Source organism: Oryctolagus cuniculus, chromosome 7 (assembly GCF_964237555.1).
Source record: "Oryctolagus cuniculus chromosome 7, mOryCun1.1, whole genome shotgun sequence".
NCBI lineage: Eukaryota > Metazoa > Chordata > Mammalia > Lagomorpha > Leporidae > Oryctolagus > Oryctolagus cuniculus.
Window position 1 is genome coordinate 69,621,351 of NC_091438.1, and position 19,029 is coordinate 69,640,379.

Here is a 19,029-nt window from a genome sequence, read left to right on the forward strand (position 1 = left end):
TTGTTCATCACTATGTGTGCTTCCACAATATCTAATGTGCCGTTTTCTACTTAGTGAACATAAAAAGAGCCAACAGACATAACTTTGGACAAGAAACTCCCCAAAATTATCAAACTAATATGTAAAAATGCTAAATTCTAGAACACTCAGAAACAAGAAGCAGTCCTGTACTATGTGACAAAGGCCGTGACTGAGGTTTAGAATCTACGATAGTCACTACGTGGCTGAAGAGAAGTCTGAGACCTCCTCTTGGATAACTATGTGGCTCCCACAAAGGGAGAAGGGGAGAAAAAATGAAAGAAGGTATTTGAGGGCTGTGGTGACGCAAAGGGTTTCAAAAAGTTCAAGGAAAATGTGCATTATCTTATAAATCCACTTTTTCCACCTAGTAACTTAACCTGCCAAATATCTAGGGATCAGAGAAGTAGATTCAGGTGAAAATGGCTGCTCAACAAGCAGACAGTGTTCATGTCATGGAAAATGATCATCGGCACCATGTAAATTCATCTTTAAGAATAGATGAAAACGGGATTGTAGAATTTCAGCACATTGCTCTGAGGTGGAAAGAAGGATGACCAACAGAATCCAAAGAAAAACTGTTATAACCAAGTCAGGATAATTATTTCAGTTCTGAGTTTTGATGTGACTCCATTATTGGAACATTGGAGAAATGGCTGATCTATTGATTTAACTCATAGTATCTCAGCAAGTATTTGATCCAGCTCCTCTTTACACCCTTACAGCTGCATGCTGTCTGACCTCCCTGCATGCCTCCCTGCTCCTCTCAGAAGGAGTTGACTGCACCCCCTTCTGTGGCCTCACTATCACTAGTGCATTGCAGTGAAGCACCTGCTGTACTACAATCACTCATGTCTCTCCTTCCTAGTATGCTAATTCACATGGCTTTATCTTTTTTTATTTTTTATTTGACAGATAGAGTTGTAGACAGTGAAAGAGAGAGACAGAGAGAAAGGTCTTCCCTCCATTGGTTCACCCCCAAATGGCTGCTACAGCCGGCGCTGCGCCGATCCAAAGCCAGGAGCCAGGTGCTTCCTCCTGGTCTCCCATGCAGGTTCTGGGGCCCAAGCACTTGGGCCATCCTCCACTGCCTTCCCAGGCCACAGCAGAGAGCTGGGCTGGAAGAGGAGCAACCGGGACTAGAACCCGGTGTCCATATGGGATCCTGGTGCCACAGGCGGAGGATTAACCAAGTGAGCCATGGCGCTGGCCCAGCTTTATCTTTTAATCTCATCATCTAGCCTAGTTTGAAGCATTTATTAAAACTGGAACGAGTGAATAGGATTGTAAAGTAAGGTTAACACACTGAGACTAAACTGCATGAAGTATTACTGAATTTTACCTTTGATTTTGTTCAATTTAACATTTTTATCAGTAATATAGAGCACATGATTATCAGTTTATTCACAGTGTAAGACTAGAAAAGCTAGCTAACCTTTGCTAAAGATGTATTTGCTTGTTTATTTATTTGAAAAGCTGAGTGATGGAGGAGAGAGAGAGGATAAAGACGAGTGAGAGGGAGAGAGAGATTCGGTCTGTTGGTTCACTCTTCAAATGGCTGCAACAGCCAGGGCTGGGCAAGTCTAAAGCCAGGAGCAGGAACTCCAACCAGGTCAAAGATGCAAGTACTTGGACCACCATCTACCGCCTTCCCAGGTGCATTAGCAAGAAGCTGGATTGGAAGCAGAGGAGCCAACGACTCAAACTGGTGCTCTAAAATGGGATGCTGGCATGGCAGCAGTGGCTTAATTTGCTGTGCCACAATGCCTGCTCCTAGCTAACCTTATAGATAACAGAATCAAGATATGGAATATCCCAAAGGATATAATAATGGTCCAAATGATGAAGTGAAATTTGATAGGAATGCATTGAAGTCCAGCATTTAAATGTAAAATGTCAGCTTGAGTATAATGTGGGGGAGATTTGACTTGGTCATAATCCATAGAAAGATAATCTGGTGGTTTTTGTTAAGCATATTGTGAACATGAGCCAGTATTTCCATGAGAAAACGCAATAGCTGTGATAAGCTCATAGTAATTCAACTTTGTAATCACCTGAGGCCCCGGCCTCTGAGCCTAACACATTCATCAGGCCTTATATTGGGAGCATGCATGTCTGTTTCAGGTTGTCCATTCCCTAACAGAGATTGACAAAGTGGTAGTGTCCAGGGAGAAGGGATGAAGAAGATAGATGGTTCCAAAATCCCTACCTAAGAGAAGCTACTGAAGAACTAGAGTGTGGTTTCCTTGGAGAAGAGAACCAAAGCAATGTGATAACTGAACAGCTAACGTACAGAGGAAGGAATTTACTTGTTCCTCTGCGCTAAACAGAGGGCTAAAAGTAAGACCCACCAATTGACAGTTAATAGATTATTAGTTCTAGGTGTTCCAAAAATGTGTCTGTCCTAGTCACTGCTAGAGCTTCAGCACTTAACACAGTACCAGTAGACAGAAAGTAAACCATTGTTGACTGAAGAAATGATAACAGTGGGAAAGAGAGCTTGCCTCAGAGCCCAGATGTCCTGAGTTCAAGTCCAGTTTTCCACCTAGGCATTATGAAATGTTGTGTGTGGCCCACGCCGTGGCTCACTAGGCTAATCCTCCGCCTTGCGGCGCCGGCACACCAGGTTCTAGTCCCAGTCGGGGTGCCGGATTCTGTCCCGGTTGCCCCTCTTCCAGGCCAGCTCTCTGCTGTGGCCCGGGAGTGCAGTGGAGGATGGCCCAAGTGCTTGGGCCCTGCACCCCATGGGAGACCAGGAGAAGCACCTGGCTCCTGCCTTCAGATCAGCGTGGTGCGCTGGCCGCAGCGGCCATTGGAGGGTGAACCAACAGCAAAGGAAGACCTTTCTCTCTGTCTCTCTCTCTCTCTCACTGTCCACTCTACCTGTCCAAAAAAAAAAAAAAAAAAAAAAAAGAAATGTTGTGTGAGTACATGTGGTCTCTTGAAATAGGTTTACAAATGCTAATGTAGATAGTAGAGCCAAGTGAGTTACATGATTTTATGTGAAATCTCTTTAAATACAGCAAAGTGCTATATAAATGGTATGTAGTAATATGATACAACATTATTAACTTCACTGTGAAAAAGGACTTTCCAGGCGTTGCCGTTTTGGTGTAGTGGGTTATACTGCCATCTGTGATAATATGGATGGCATTTGGAGTCTTGGCTGCTCTACTTCCTATCCAACTCCCTGCTAATGTACCTGGGAAAGCAGCAGAAGATGGCCCAAGTGACTGGGCCCCTAAACCCATGTGGGAGAGCTGGATGAAACTCTCGGTTCCTAACTTCAGCCAGGCCCAGCCCTGGCCATTGAGGGTATTTGGGGAGTGAAACAGCGAATGTAAGATCTCTCTCTCTCTCTCTCTCTCTCTCTCTCTGCAACCCTGCCTTTCAAATAAATAAATAAATAAATAAAAATTTTTAAAAGTCTTTTTAGCTATCAAATCTTTTCAACAATACTATGGATCATCATGAATTCTGCAAAGCATGGGTGACACCTGTGAGCAATGTGGTAGATCTGAAGTTTTTGCTTCATGCAATATATCCAACTGGATGTTTTCTAAGGTGCCCTCTGATGCTAAGATTCTGTTATTACGGTCAGTGCTACACTGACTTCACCAATCCCCTCAGTACCCGCATACACATTATAAGCATCCTTTTTCTATCACTCTCCCTCTCGGCCTCTTTTGCCTCTCAAATAAAGAAATCATGTATTTTTTTAACTGCAAGCATCTTCTGATGTCCCTGTAGGCCCTGAGATGCATCAGGCATGCTGTCCTCAGCCTGCTTAGCAATTAGTGAATTCGTGGCAACCCCAACTCTTTCAGGACATCTAGGTAGTCAGTTTGTTGTGGGGCTCTCTGGAGCGAAGCTTCTTGGCTTTTTTCCTGAGGGGCCTCACACTGGGGGAAGCGACATTTTTAGTGATAACTGTGACTCGTTCCAGCAGCAGTCCTTACCCAGGTGGGAAGTGGGGTAATTCCTTGTTGAAGGACCTATCAGAATGGGGCAGAAAAAAAGGAAAACACCTTTCTTTTTTTTTTTAAAGATGTATTGTATTTTATTTATTTGAAAGACAGTTATTTGAAAATAGTTTAGCCCTTTTAAAACAGCTTTTCAAGACACTGTAGATGGTAACGTCTACTCGAATCTCATTGAACATATGGGAAATTTAATTTTTTAAAAATAATTATTTAATTTATTTGAAAGACAGAGTTACAGAGAGAAGTAGAGCCAGAGAGAGAGAGAGAGGTCTTCCATCTGGTGGTTCACACCCCAGTTGGCTGCAATGGCCAGAGCTGAGCTGATCCGAAGCCAGGAGCCAGGAGCTTCTTCCAGGTCTCCTACATGGGTGCAGGGTCCAAAAGACTTGGCCCATCTTCCATTGCTTTTCCAGGGCATAGCAGAGAGCTGGGTCGGAAATGGAGCAGCCGGGACTCGAACCGGTGCCCACATGGGATGCTGGCATTGCAGACTGGGGCTTGAACCTGCTGTGCCACAGCGCCAGACCTGGAAATTTAATTTTAATGTTTATTGAGAAACTATGACATAAACACTCTGCTAGCCCTGGGAGGGTATAAACAATGACAGGGACACAGTTTCTATATTAGAATAAGGATTCAGTAAAGAACTTTCACACAGTTCAACTTGTGACTCAGAAGAGGAGTCATTTACTTATCTGTCTATAATCAGGAAATAAAATGCGTTATCAAGCGGACGTAAACTTGAGACTTTCTGGAATGCAAACCACAGGAAGGATCATTGTCTGGTAAGAATCTTATTTTACCATGAATTTATTATGATTTCCCGGAATTTTGAAAACAAAGATTACTTATTATTGAGTAAAAAATTCTATAGCACACACTTATATGATTTATTAATTTTAATATAGTGCTGAATTATTACAGTAGACTGCCAATATAAAACATATTTTTCTTTTCCTATATGCAAATTTATTTAACAGAATTCAAAATGTAATCATTTTGGTTTTGACTATCCCACGTATTTAATTTCTGCATTCCAATTCTACTATTTGAGGTGAACTTCCACCCTCTCTGCTGTTCCCCATTTCTGGCATTCTTTGAAAGCATTTTGCCTTTACATTGTTCTATTACATATTGTTTCCAGCATGAGCTTTACTTTCTCTACAGGGTTCATCTTTTTGGGCAGAGAAGTCTAGTTCAGTTTTTTTTTTTTTATTAAGATTTCATGTATTTATTTGAGAGGTACGTTTATATAGAGAGGGAGAGACAGAAAAAGAGGTGTTCCATCTGCTGGTTCACTCTCCAAATGACTGCGACGGCTGGAGCTGAGGCTGGAGCTGAGTCGATCTGAAGCCAGGAGCTTCTTCCTGGTCTCCCATGTGGGCCAACTTCTGCTTCCCAGGCCATAGCAGAGAGCTGGAGTGGAAGAGGAGCCACAACACAAACCAGAGCACATACGGGATTCTGGCGCTGCAGGCTGAGGCTTAGCCCTTTATACCACAGCCCCGGGCTGTCTTGATCAGTTTTACACATGGCCTGATCTGATGCTCTGTCTGCCCCAAGTTCTTATGACATCATTTGAAATTCATAGGGCAATAACACACTATGTTCCTTTCACTCACTAATAACATTTCACTTACTAATAACATTTCCCATATGCATAACTACCTATAGAGTTGTTCAAAATGCTTTAAGATTATCTCTTAGGAGCTTCATAGCAATCCCATGAGAAGAGGCAAAGTGCATATTTTATCTTCATGGTGTAGATCAGGAAACAAGCTCTAAGAAGGCTGGATACTTGATCAAGCTGACACAGAGAGTGAGTAGCAGAAACTAGGTCTAAATGCCAACTCCTCTCCCTCCCAGTTTACCTGGTGTACTGTGCCACGCTACTTCCTTGTTTTCTGTTGGAGGGATGCACCTTCCCTCCAAGCATCCATGTTGTCATTTCAAAGACCCAGAAGCCCATGAAATCCAATGCCAGTCCACACTATGAATATTGCAAATGAACCCAAGACAGCACCCATTTCTCAAGCCTATTTCTATAAGCTTCATACCACCACACTTTTGTATTTTAAATACTGCAGCCACACATCTGAGAAGGAAAGGTATGAGCAGACAGTATGGAAATACTTTCCCCAGATTCACTTTGGGGCCTAAGACTGTCACTCCAAAGAAGCAATTCCCTTTGCCCCTTGTTGGAACTCCGAAGAAAAATCAATGGGCCGCTGAGCCCCAAAACATGACTCCTCTCCATGTTCTTGTAGCTGCTTCTGGTCAACCCAAGTGAGATTTTCCTGGCAGGCAGCCCAGTGAACCCCATCCCGCAGTATTTCCTGGTCCCAAATGAATCCAAGTCCATTACTCATTTGTAACACAAGCAACACTGAGGAGTTAGGGAGATGAAAATGTTCAGATCTCCCCTTCTAAAATGATTGCAAAACGTCTGTTTACATTTGTGAGAGGAGGCTTAGAGAGGACATTTCATGAGGCTGCAACAGACAAGGGCAAGTAAATACACAAAAAAGAAAAAAAGGAGCAAATATTATGAGAGAAAATCACTCTGAACACAGTGAGTTATATCTATTTACGAATAGTCATGTAATTTGGGAATGACCATATAATGTACAGTTATCAGAGTCCAATATATAAAACCAATTAACATATTTTTCTGCCATTTCATTTTAGCATAAACACCACACCCAGCCCACCAAAAATAGTACCTTTGGAAATCTGCCTTTAAAGCATGATTTTTTTAAAATTTATATGCTAAATTAAGATTCCAATTTTCAATAAGGTTTCCTTTTGGAACCTAGATGCCTGTCAAGAAGTGTAACACAGCATCACACTGCTAAACTCTTTGGGACATTTTGATATTTGCAGGGTACCATGAGAAAAGGAAGGAGTAAGAGTAAGGAAATTTAGGTTCTTATCTATATTCTATAAATAAAAGGGTAATCTGAAGCAAGAATCTTCACTTCTAGGGTCCAAGTAATGTCATCTGCAAATCAGATGGTCACAAGAGAGACTCTAAAGTTCTTCTCTATTATCGCGATGATTTGTGAGCTAATAATGAGTAGCTAAAGAACCATAGATGCCAAATATCTGCAGGTCCTGACATTATGACCCCAGGAAAACTAATAGAGGTCTTCTCACAAGGCACATCTTTATAGAAATTTCATGAAGATCCTATTTCTTGTCTTCACTGCTTTTGTATGCTTTAGTCAGGCTTTCTGATGTTGGCTATAGATTCTAGACTCTTTAGTTTACTCTATATGTTCCAATGTCTCTCGTGGAGCCCCTGGACAAAGACGCTTCTTTCTACACTAATGTTGGTGACAAAATTAGTATTTATTTATTACCTCCTATGTGCCAACCACAGTGCTAGATGTTTAGGAATACAGTGGTGAAAAAGCAAACAATACCCTTGCTTCCATGGTGTTTGCATTACAGTGGACTAAACAAAGGCATTTGAAGAGCAAATGGACTAGCAAAGGGAAGGTAAGTTAGAACAGCAAGAAAGCCAACCCCAGGTGGAAGGATAAAATGTTTGAACAGAATAACAAATTTCATTGAGAGGCTGCTCTTCCCCGGTCTATTAAAAAGGAGGAGAGAATTGTTAGTGACATGAAATATAGATACCAATGGTGTGAAATAAATATCTTTACACACCGAAAGACTTGCTAGTTTTGTTCCAGTCAAGTTTAAGTACAGCAGAGTAGGTTCAGCTCAGTGTAATGTTGGATTAACCAAAGTTGGGAAGACAATGTGGGAAGCGAAGACACGGGAGTGTGGGATGAGTCTGGAACATGATGTGTAGGGACAAATAAAATAACTGTTTAGTTGGGAGTATAGTAAAGTGAATTAATGAGAAAAATATGGAGGTGGTGGTCAGAAATAGGAATCTTAGTATGAAGGTTTCAGAGTTAGGGATATTACAGGTGATGATAAGTTTTAGAGAATGGTCATGGAAGTGACGACTAAGGTTGGGTACAGGCAACAATTCTTATAAGAAAGGATGTTGAGGAGCTCCAAGACCAGATCCATGAGGATATTCACATTACAAAGAATAAAGGTAGGCATGGTAGAGAAGAAGAGCCTGAACCAGGTGTCCAAATCATTAAAGAATAAGTAGGGTCACGAGAAGTATAAGGAGGTTAAAGGAAATGGAAAGTGGTGGAGAGCAGAAATGTTCTGAAAGTGGCAGTGAGAAGTAGGAGTCTTCTGCAGGCTCTGAGGCATGTGGGATTACCATCTGTCAGGGCTCAGTGGAGTGTTATCAAACCAAGTAAGGCTTCTGTTAGAATAAGATGATGAAGGGAAGGCTTAGAGAAGGTAAACAGCATCAGGAATTTTGAAGATGACTGACCTTAAATTCTAGAATGCACACCAAAAGTCTTGGGAGATGCAGAATTGGCTCAGAATAAGGGATATACAGAGATGTATTAATAACAAGTCCAGACTTTCAGATTTGCCAAGAGCTATGAAAGGGAAGACGGGCTATCAGAGGAAGGCTTGGAATCAGACCTAACTTTCACCATATTCGGGGTCTAGCTTCATAGTAGAAAAGTGGCCTTTCCAAAAGCTCATTGAGCTTTGGTAGGAGAGCAGTGTGGAGGAGTGTGATCCTAATAGGAATTCTAGGAACTCAATATGCTTCTCTCATGTAATAAAGCAGAGTCACTAATATGAGGAGTCTTCAAAAAGTCCTAGGAAATATACTATCAAAAACTATGCATGCATTTAAAAATATTTTCACCAAAATAAACTTTATTTAATTTCACTTCCCCATAAGCTTTTTTGAAATACTCTCATATTCATTGAACTTGCTCCAATGAATGGGTTAGACTTATAAGAGTGTAAATAAATATTAGTGATAAAAACACCATGTATTGACAAGTAAAAATGCCCTAATTAATCTTGCCATACTATCTAAGCATTGTGTATTCAAAGATTAACTGAATTATAAAAAGATGTTATAAAGATATTTCACACTCGAAGTGTGTCTTATACTTTTAAAATTATTTAAGACATTTTATGGCATATGAGTCTTCTAACAATTCTAGAAAATATCTCCACTAAAAGGAGGAATAACCTAAGGAGCAGAGAGTTTAACTGAATTATGGAAGACACACAGCTAGATAATAGGAAAACCAGGACTAGCAATTAAGCTTCTTGATTCTACTTTGGGTGTACTTTCCACTCTAGCACGCTGCCTACTTTCAAAACAGTGTCAGTTTCGTTCAATTCCGCACCATGTTTGGTCTTCCTGTACCGGAGATTGCCTGGGGAAACCTCATAGATAACTCAGCCATCACCTTTTCCTGGGCTGTGACATCATTAGAGATAAAACTTGTTCACCATTTTTTTTCTTCTGAGTTCACGAAAACTAACTTTCTATTTCCAAATCATGCTTAAAATCCATTGCCTTGTTAAGCAAGTATATCTGTGAAGGAAACCAAGTGAATTCAAAAATTCCCTATGCTCCATCCCTGTATATTTTTTTTGGCTCGGAACATAAGCTGTGGAAATTCCAAGACTTCCACGCAGAAAATTGTAAAAGCTTGCTTGTAATTTGCTACATTATAACTAAAATAAGACTTAAAGGGAATATCCTGTTTTTGAAGCCTTTGCGCCAGGATAAATAGGATAAATACTAAGTGATCAAACTGTTTAAAAAGGAAATTGTAGCACAAATATTGTGTTGTCCTTATGGAGATTACAAATATTTTCTAAAAATTCCCCATACAAGCTTTTAATAATCCCAAAGGGAAATAAGTAAGGAGAAACTCTGAATGTAAAAATGAGAATAGGCCATTTAACCTAAATAATTTCTCCATTTGAAGGACTCAGGCACCCATACATCAATGGGCTATATTGTGTCGCCCATCCAACATTCAGTTTATGTTGGCTTCAGATGAAAAAGAATCTTCACCAAGCCAGCAGGCACCTCACAGCCTGCCAAAGTCTGTGGCTCTCAGGATTCTGTAGAGAAATGAGTTCTGTAGGAGAAATAAGTTTTGTCAAGAAATTATTGCAGCACTTTTGTTTTCAGATCAACAGACTGAACAAAGGTTAGTAGTAATCATGCAGTGTAACTCATTTTCAAAACAGGGACTTCACAGCAACTATCACAAAGTTCTAATGGATAAACGTGTAAGACCATAAATGTTTGTGCCAGAAGTGATATGAAGCCAAACAGTCCTGTGGTTTTCAACCCCGGAGCAGTGGTCAGGTGAGAATGCCATCACCAATAATCTCTTAATAGTACTGAATATATAATAATGTACTGCTTTTTGTAGATGATTTATTTAAGAAATAAATTGGATCAGATTCCAGAGACTGCTCATGACCATGTCACCAGTCTCAGTTGCATTCTGAGGTGCTTTCTTGACTAAGAGTGAAGAAGTGGAATTACAGCCAGCTTCCTGTGAACTGCTCATGTCTATAGACAGTGAGTGTGATAACCTGCATTCTCTGCATTCTTACAGTTGTTACAATTCAAAGAAATGTCTGCAATATTATTTGTCTTGCATCCTTGCAATGTGTTGATGTGTTTCACCCAAACCTGGGTCTGTGAATGTGAAAATCATCCATCCTAAACTGTGGTGGAGAAAAATTCAACATCTGTAATGAAGCTCAAACCTATCAGATGAAAATGCAAAAAGCAGTGACCCCTGGTTCACAGTGAGCAGCAGCAGGGCCAGCCTGGAGCCCAAGGCCTAAAGTAGGTCTCTTCCCATGTATCTCCAGTGACACCAGGACATCTCTCTAATGGATTGCACATTGCAATTCAAATATTTAAGTAGTTCCTTGAATGTCAGCAGGAAAAAGGGATGCATAGGACATAACAAGAATTTTTGAAGGAGCAGAAATGCAGAATAAAATAGATGATAATAAATTTACAGAATTAGTATTTTATTAGTATTTACAGAATTAGTATTTGATTGCTATAGAAAAAGAGAGTAACATCTAAAATATTGCAGAATACTATTGTATAGCCTGACATATCCCTCCTCGGGACACTCGGTAAGTCTATTATCTTATTTATTCCCACACTATCCCTGTGGATAGGCCCACTATACAGAATGTAAACAATAAAAAGGGTGTTTTGTGATTATCCAGCATCATATGCTTTCAGGCAACTTAACATAGCAAATCCTAGCTCCACCACTTTATCTTTTTTTTTTTTTTTTTTTTTTTTGAACAGCCTCAGGCAACCTTCTTTGCCTTTCTGATTTTTGGTTTCTCCGAATGTTAAATGGAGATAAAGATAAACTCATCTCATCAGGTTGTGCTACGGATTATATGAAATAATATGTGCAAAGTGAGCAGCACATTTCACAGTATAGAGGAAAATACTCAATACCAACTACTCTGGGAGAAACCCATTTCTGCACTCTGATCTGTGAGCTGTATCTATTGGAATCTGCTGAAAACTCACGATGCAGAACTCAATAAAGCAGCAGTTTTTTTGTGCTTTGAGCTGAGTATGTGAATTGGAGCATCTACAGTTCTGGGTGAGGAAGAGAGGAAAAATGCAGGGATGGACTGTATGTGAGTTTCGCCTATTCTCCATTTTCTGTATTTTCCTCTTTTCTGTGATGATTATTGGCAGAAAATAAAATCTTCTGAAGCCAGAAATCCAAGATCATGACAAGGCGGATATGGAGACTTTCAGCTCTCTGCCTCAAAGATGAGCAAACACTCTTCTGTCAGAGTGGTTCTTCAGCTGTGGCTGCCAGATCAGCTGCAGTGACATCACCCCGGGAACTTGTCAGAAACACAAAGTCTCAGACCTGCTGAACCATCAGTCTGGGGTTGGTGCCCTGCAAACTGGAGAGCATCTGACACTGCTAAAGTGTGAAACCGCTGTTCTCTGAAGAGTCTTTCCAAAGGACTCCGCATTTCTCCCTAGGCTATGCAACCAAAGGGAAAGGCATTCCTGTGTTCAACCTGCTTCTTAGAACAGAGCTTCACTGTGTGTTAGTAGATTAATAGGTCTAGAAAGAAGTGTCAATATCCAAAGAAAGAGTAATTTGTGTTTTTATCTCCCCAAACTAGAAAATGAGCATAATTGGAAGCATGGTATTCTAAGGCTCCCTTGTAGATTGCTTTTTATTCTAGGGTTAACAGTCTAATAATTTTTTAACGGGACAACATCTTTGGCATTTGTCTAGTCCATCAAAAGCCCAGAGGAGTTCACAACACAAAAGGCTGTTTGCAGCAGAGAGAGCATCTAGAACCCAGGCCTCTGCCTGAAATAAGCTCAATGCTTTTTCATTAGACTAATATGCTATGATGGCTTTTGAAAAATATCGTGACAATTGGGGGAACCTAAGAGAATTTGCTTCCTAAAATTTTAATCTGGTCTGTCAGTTAACTCAGCTTCTTAATGCTTGTTTTACAGGCTCTGAAAATGACATCTAGGCTATCATTTGACTCATTTTCTTGGTACAGTTGTCCCTCACTATCTGCAGGGGATTTGTTCCAGCACTTCAACGGATGACCAAATTTGAATATGCTCAAGTCCCTTATATAAAATTCTGTAGTGTTTACACATATCCTAGACACACCTTCCTTTATTCTCTAGATCATCTCTAGATTACTCAAAACACTTAATACCATGCAAATGCAATGACATTGTTGTTATACTGTATTGTTTGGGGAATAAAAACAAGAAAAAAAAAGTCTGTCCACTCTTTCCATTGTGAATAATCATATGCATTCTCCCTTGTAAGGGGATTCTTTGACTCAGCATCAAAGTTCAAAACCCTTGTAAAAGACAGAACTGTCTGTTGAAAATGCCTGGAATGACTGCACTAGGACTTCTTGAAGACTGAGAATCTCATGTTGATAACAGGGGTATTGCAGCATGGCTTCTGGGTTTGCCTTATGACAGTATCAGAAAAATGTAGGGACAATGTTCAGAATAACATTAAAAACAGCCAAGCAATGCATATAGAATGATTGCATGAACTACAAAATGTGATTGACCACTCAGATTAGTTATCATTATTTACAAAATATTTTGAGGAATTTGTCATAGGGTGGCTTTTCTTCATTTTCTTTTTTCAAGCAGTTGTAAAACAAGTCTCCTCTTACACAAGTCCCTGGTCACTTTTTGCCAGGCCTTCTGATGTCTGACACACAAGAGATGCCAATCAAAAGCTGATTCCTGGGCCTGCATTGTGGAGTAGCAGGTAATGCTACCTCCAGCAATGCTGGCATCCCATATGGATGCTCCAGTTTGAGTCCAGGTGCTCCACTTCCCTGGTAATGCATCTGGGAAAAGCAGCAGAAGGTGGCCCAAGTGCTTGGGCCCCTGCTACCCACATGGGAGACCTGGATGAAGCTCCTGCATCCTGGCTTCAGCCTGTCTCAGCCCTGGCCTTTGCAACCATTTGGGAAGTGTACTAAAGGAGAGATCTTTCCCTCTCTCTCTGTAACTCTGACTTTTAAATAAATAAATAATTTTTTTTTTTAAATGCTGACTGCCCTTGCCTTGATGGACCTTCAGAAACTGGTCATCTTGGACATTTCCCTTAAGAGCTGTGCCAGCACAGTGCAGGCATTTGCTTGATTTTAAAGCAAGGCACTGTTTCTAGTTAACCAGAAAACAGTTTAATGAAACTATTGGAGTTGACAACAGTCAACATGTGACTTGTGTCTCCCACATGTTTAGCTTCACTCTGTGAGTCACTATTTCACCATATTCACAAAGGAGAGAGCAGCATTAGGCTGTAGGAAATGGAATGCAATAAATCTAATCCCAACTTTCTGATTTCAGGATAGAACAAGTTTGTGAAGGCCATATGCTGGTGTAAAAAGAACAAAGAAGAATGCTGTAGACAGAAGAGAAAAGTTCATTCCTGGGGTCCTCTCTTTATTCATGCAGTGATAGTGGACATCTCATTTAATGTCTGACCCTTTCAATTCTTCACTTATAAAATGTGATAATGAAAATATCAATCTTACATATAAAAAAAGGGGGCAAAAAATCCAAATGCTTTAAATGTATTCTGCTCTTGGAAATAGAGTCAGAGATTCTCATACAACTCCTTAAGGATCATGTGCATGTTATTGACTTCAGCATTATTCAGAGTGAAGTTACTAGGGTCCTCTGGGTGCACATCACTGGGAGAGCGTGTAGAGAAAACACACACTGCATGGTGGCTACAGGAACAGGACTAGATGCATGTGTATACAGCAGCATGTCTGGATCTTAAAACATGGTCCTGAGTAAAAAAAAAAAAACTTAAAATAGATTAAAATAGATAGAATATCATTCATGTAAATAAAATATATACTAAAGTATGCATTTTGCAAGAATGAGGACCAAAAGAACACACATTTAATGTGTTGCACATGCTACCCATGGGAAGGTGAAATGGGAATGAGGAATGGAAACAAAGTGGAAAAAAAATTTTAAAATCAAAGAGGGTCTTCTTATAGCCAGTGATGAAAATGTGCCACAAACTGGGAGATCTGCACCTGGTGTTTGAAAGTGACATCAATTATTATATATAAATTCTATTCACTGAGAAGATATGTGTTGCCGCTCACTCCAAACTCTTCATCTCTTCCTTTCTGTGCTTCATTGAAGGGTTTTCCTTCCTCTTAATCTTATTCAACTATTGCATTTCCTGATTAAAGATAGGAATAACTCATTTATATTGTTTTGAATCCCATTGTCTTATTCCCTCTAACACTATTCTCTTTTAGATAGAAAGTACTGCTTACAACAAAATGCTTTCCCCTGCAGGGTGGAATTTAAGACCAAGCAATAGGTGAAGTAATTCAGAGCGTGCAATGTGCTTCACTGAAGCCAGGTCAAAGGCATTAAAGAAATATCAGATATTATCAGAAATAAGTGTGAATTGAAAATTTGGATAGTATCTCATATGCTTACAGAATGCATATCATAAGTGACTGATTATTCTCTATCTCTTTGAAAGTTGCCTTTAATTGGAAGTTTTCAGGTCAAGGAAATCCCCCTACCATTCTTCCCCAGCACACACGTGGATTAAACAGTGAATTTGTCTACTTTAATCTATTAACTCTTTTGAGACATTTCAAGTGCAGTGATGAAAGAAGAAATTGGAAAGAGTTCGAAGACTCCAACAACCAGGATTTGGAAGTAGCAAATCATAGACTGATTAAGATACAACGTGTTGGATGCATTGTTCTGTAAATCTGTCCCGCCAGGACCCTCACACTGCCAAGTCACCTGATTCCCCTCCTCCCAGGAAGGCAAGGAGTTACAGTGAGAGGCTCTCTCTCTTTTATGTATTAATATAAGGGCAAGTGTTTGTAGGTGTACTGCGGAGGAGGCTTCTGACGTTTCTTATTCCGTGGATTATGTTTAACTTGTCACCTTGTCATCTTCCTTTTGTGTTTCTTATATTCCCCCTTCAACATTTTCACCTTTTTCTACCGACTTCTTTGTTCCATAAGATGTTAAGGGTCATCAAGCTTTCATAGCCATTGTTAAGATGCTGACGTTTTGTCAGGAAGATCAGTCACTGCACTTGTCCCCTTCCACTCGGTAACTTCTTTGTGAAGTTTAAAGTGTTGCAGACACTCTGCATGTTCTTTGCTCAATCTTGATTACTCAGTCTCCCAGATCTTGAAAGGCAATGAAGGGGGGCATAGGATCTGGTCTGCCCACAAGAGGTTTATCTTCCAAAAATAATATGTAATAAACACATTAACAACTAAAACCATTGCATCTCCTGTTCTTTTTTTTTTTTTTAAACAGAGCTTGATTGAAGAGCATTTTGGTTGTCATTATTTAGCTAGCATGCTCTGCAATTCCCCAGAAAGATCCAGACATTGAGTTAGCAGTTGCTCAAAACATAATTTTAAGGGGGCAAGCGTGATGGCACAGTCAGTTAAGCTGCTGCTTAGGACAATCACATCCCATAATAGATTGCCTGGGATTGATTCCCACCTCTGCCTCCAATTCAGCTTCCTGCTAATGCAACAGATCATGGTCCAAGTACTTGGGTTCCTGTCATTCACATGCAAGATCCAGATGGAGGTCCTGGCTCCTGGCTTTGGCCTGGCCCAGTCCTGGCTGTTGCAGGTGTTTGGGAGAGTAAGTCAGCAGATGAAGATCTCTTGCTCTGTGTCACTATGCCTTTTAAATAAACAAATACTTAATTAAAAATAATTTTGTTATTATTTCTGCTAGACCGTTAAATGACTGAATTTAGCTCCAGTCATTTGTGTGAGTATAATTTCTTTGTGATGTCCAAATAAGAAAAAAATTCAGTCTCTATTATTTTCCTAGATTTCCTGTGGCTTAGTATTGCAAAGAACTAAAAAATTGTCACAGAAATATACAGGAATGTGTATACCAGGCTACCAGCTGCTCTAAGCAGCCACCAGTCAGGGTTAGAAGTTGAAGGAACAGAAAGAATGTTTACCCAGTTTTGTTTATAAGGAAATACTGCTGCAATTTATGGAAATAAAGGGAAGAATCGTATATATAGATGATATTCCAAAATAAAATAGCAAATATTGATCATAAGATAGCCTTCTGTCCTCATCTTTAAAAGCAATTGAGACACAAGCTTTGATTAAATGCATTTTTACACATATACCAAAAAATGTATAATCTTTAAAAACCCTATGATTCAAATATAATCTTTAAAACATTTTTATTTATATATTTTTACTTATTTACAAGGCTGAGACAGAGATTGACAGAGAGACATCTCCCATCTGCTAGTTCACTCCTCAAATGCCTGCAACAGCTGGAGCTCAGCAAGCTAAAGCCAGGGACCTGGAATTCCATCAGGATCTCCCACGTCGGTGCAGGAACTCACCTAATTGAGCCATCACCTTCCACCTCCTAGAGTGCACATTAATGGGAAGATGGAATTGGAAGCAAAGCCAGAATTCAAACTTAGGCTCTCTGATATGGGACACAGATGTCCCAATCAGCATCTTAACTGCTGTTCCAAATGCCCAACTCCAAAGCATAATATTAATCAGTCATTTCCCCTCGTACAGACTGATCAGAAAAAGAGAATCGCGCCGGCGCCACGGCTCACTAGGCTAATCCTCCGCCTAGCGGCGCCGGCACACTGGGTTCTAGTCCTGCCTGGGGCACCAGATTCTGACCCGGTTGCCCCTCTTCCAGGCCAGCTCTCTGCTGTGGCCAGGGAGTGCAGTACAGGATGGCCCAAGTACTTGGGCCCTGCACCCCATGGGAGACCAGGAGAAGTACCTGGCTCCTGCCATCGGATCAGCGCGGTGCGCCAGCCGCAGAGTGCTGGCTGCGGCGGCCATTGGAGGGTGAACCAACGGCAAAGGAAGACCTTTCTCTCTGTCTCTCTCTCTCACTGTCCACTCTGCCTGTCAAAAAAAAAAAAAAAAAAAAAAAAGAGAGAGAGAGAGAGAATCATGCCCAAAAAAAGCTCCAGAAAATGCAAGCAACCTAAGCAACAAAGTTAATCATTTCTTTTATCATTCTCTATATTACTTTGAGAATTTCTTATATGAAAATAGTCTACTTTTATAATGTTATTACAGCTAATATGATAGCGAATACATGGACTTCTAGCGTGTCTTTGCCAACTTTGATGTAACCACACGTGATGGAGAAGATGGAGCAGGAGCACTGCAGTAAGAATTAGGGAGCATGTATTTGGTGCAGTAGTTAAGAAGCTGGATTGAGACACACATATCTCATATTAGAGGGCCTGGGTTCACGACTCAGTTCTGCTTCTCATTTCCTGGTGATATGCACCCTGGGAGGTGGCAGGCGATGGCTCAAGAAATTGAGGCTCATAAAGTAGAAATGTTATAAATATGGAAAAGTCTATATTTACACATATTTTTAATGTTTTACTTGTTTATTACTTGAAAGGCAGAATGAGAGAGAGAGAAAGAGAGTGAGAGAGAGAAAGAGAGAGAGCTGCTATCCACTGGCTCATTCCCCAAAGGCTAGGGGTGGGCTAGGCCAAAGCCAGGAGGCAGGAACTCAATCCAGATCTCCCATGAGGGGACAGGGGCCCAATTATTTGAGTCATCACTGCTGTTGCCCAGGGTTTGCATTAGCAGGAAGCTGGAATAAGGATTCAGAGCAAGGACTCAAACTGAGTCACTCCAGGGTGGGATGAAGACATCTTAACTACTGGGCCGAACACTCACTCCAATAAAATATTTTTAAAAAACAAAATGGCAAAATTTTTATTGTAACTGGGGCAAACAGAAGATCATCTATAAAGAAGCAGGCATTAAACATTCATTATGATTTGATTGTTTTAAGCTCTTGTCTATACTTCTGTGGAGCAGTGTTTTTCTATCTATTACTTGTGGAACATTATGGTTAGTGTTGCATTAAGCCTGTGATTATAAAGTCAATTGAAATCAGTTTATTGCAAAAATTAAAGGAAAAAAAAGAAAAGAAGGAAGGAGGGGGGTTGAGGAAGGAAGGGAGGGAGGGAAGTATGATTTTTTTTTCCTTAGAATTGTATTTCTGAAATACATAAAATTCTTCTCTTTATAGTAATAAAAATTTTAAAAAGAGTTTACAATAGCGACATGGGGACAGAAAGAAAATAGACATTGATTTGAAGGAAAAGGACTTCAGGCTTATATTTTCATTAACTATTAGCTTATCACTTAAATGTGATAGAGAAATACTTTATCCCTTTTAGTATTTTTTTGTCCTACTTAATACTACTGGTTGAACTTTGTAATTAACACACAATTATTCTTAGGTGTTGAAATTTAACTGAAAAGTGATCTCTGTTAAATATAAGAGTGGGATTAAGAGAAGTAGGAGATGTATAATTTGGGACGTGCTCAATCTGACTTGCCCCAAATGGTAGAGTTGAAACGTGCCAGAGGATTCCAATTCAATCCTATCAAAGTGTCATGTACCAATGCCATTTCACTAGTCCAAGTGATCAATTTCAGTTCACAATTGATCACACTGATAGGTCTAAGAGTCAAAGGGATCACAAAAACAAGACTAGTGTCTGCTAATACTAACTGATAGAATCAAAAAGGG

The 19,029-nt window shown here is 40.1% G+C and overlaps 2 long non-coding RNA genes across 2 annotated transcripts in view; one reads left to right on the top strand and one right to left on the bottom strand.

Moving 5' to 3' along the window:
- The first annotated feature begins 185 nt into the window (after nt 1–185).
- LOC103350110 (uncharacterized) lies at nt 186–14,209 on the top strand. The gene is made up of 4 exons (XR_007923958.2): nt 186–303; nt 4,711–4,786; nt 10,116–10,236; nt 13,792–14,209. It is a non-coding gene; the product is annotated as an uncharacterized lncRNA (long non-coding RNA).
- LOC138850590 (uncharacterized) overlaps nt 4,048–19,029 on the bottom strand; it is a 67,240-nt gene continuing 52,258 nt past the window's right edge. The window contains exon 2 of the long non-coding RNA XR_011390549.1: nt 4,048–4,527. This is a non-coding gene — a long non-coding RNA (uncharacterized lncRNA). The remainder of the gene's footprint in view (nt 4,528–19,029) is intronic.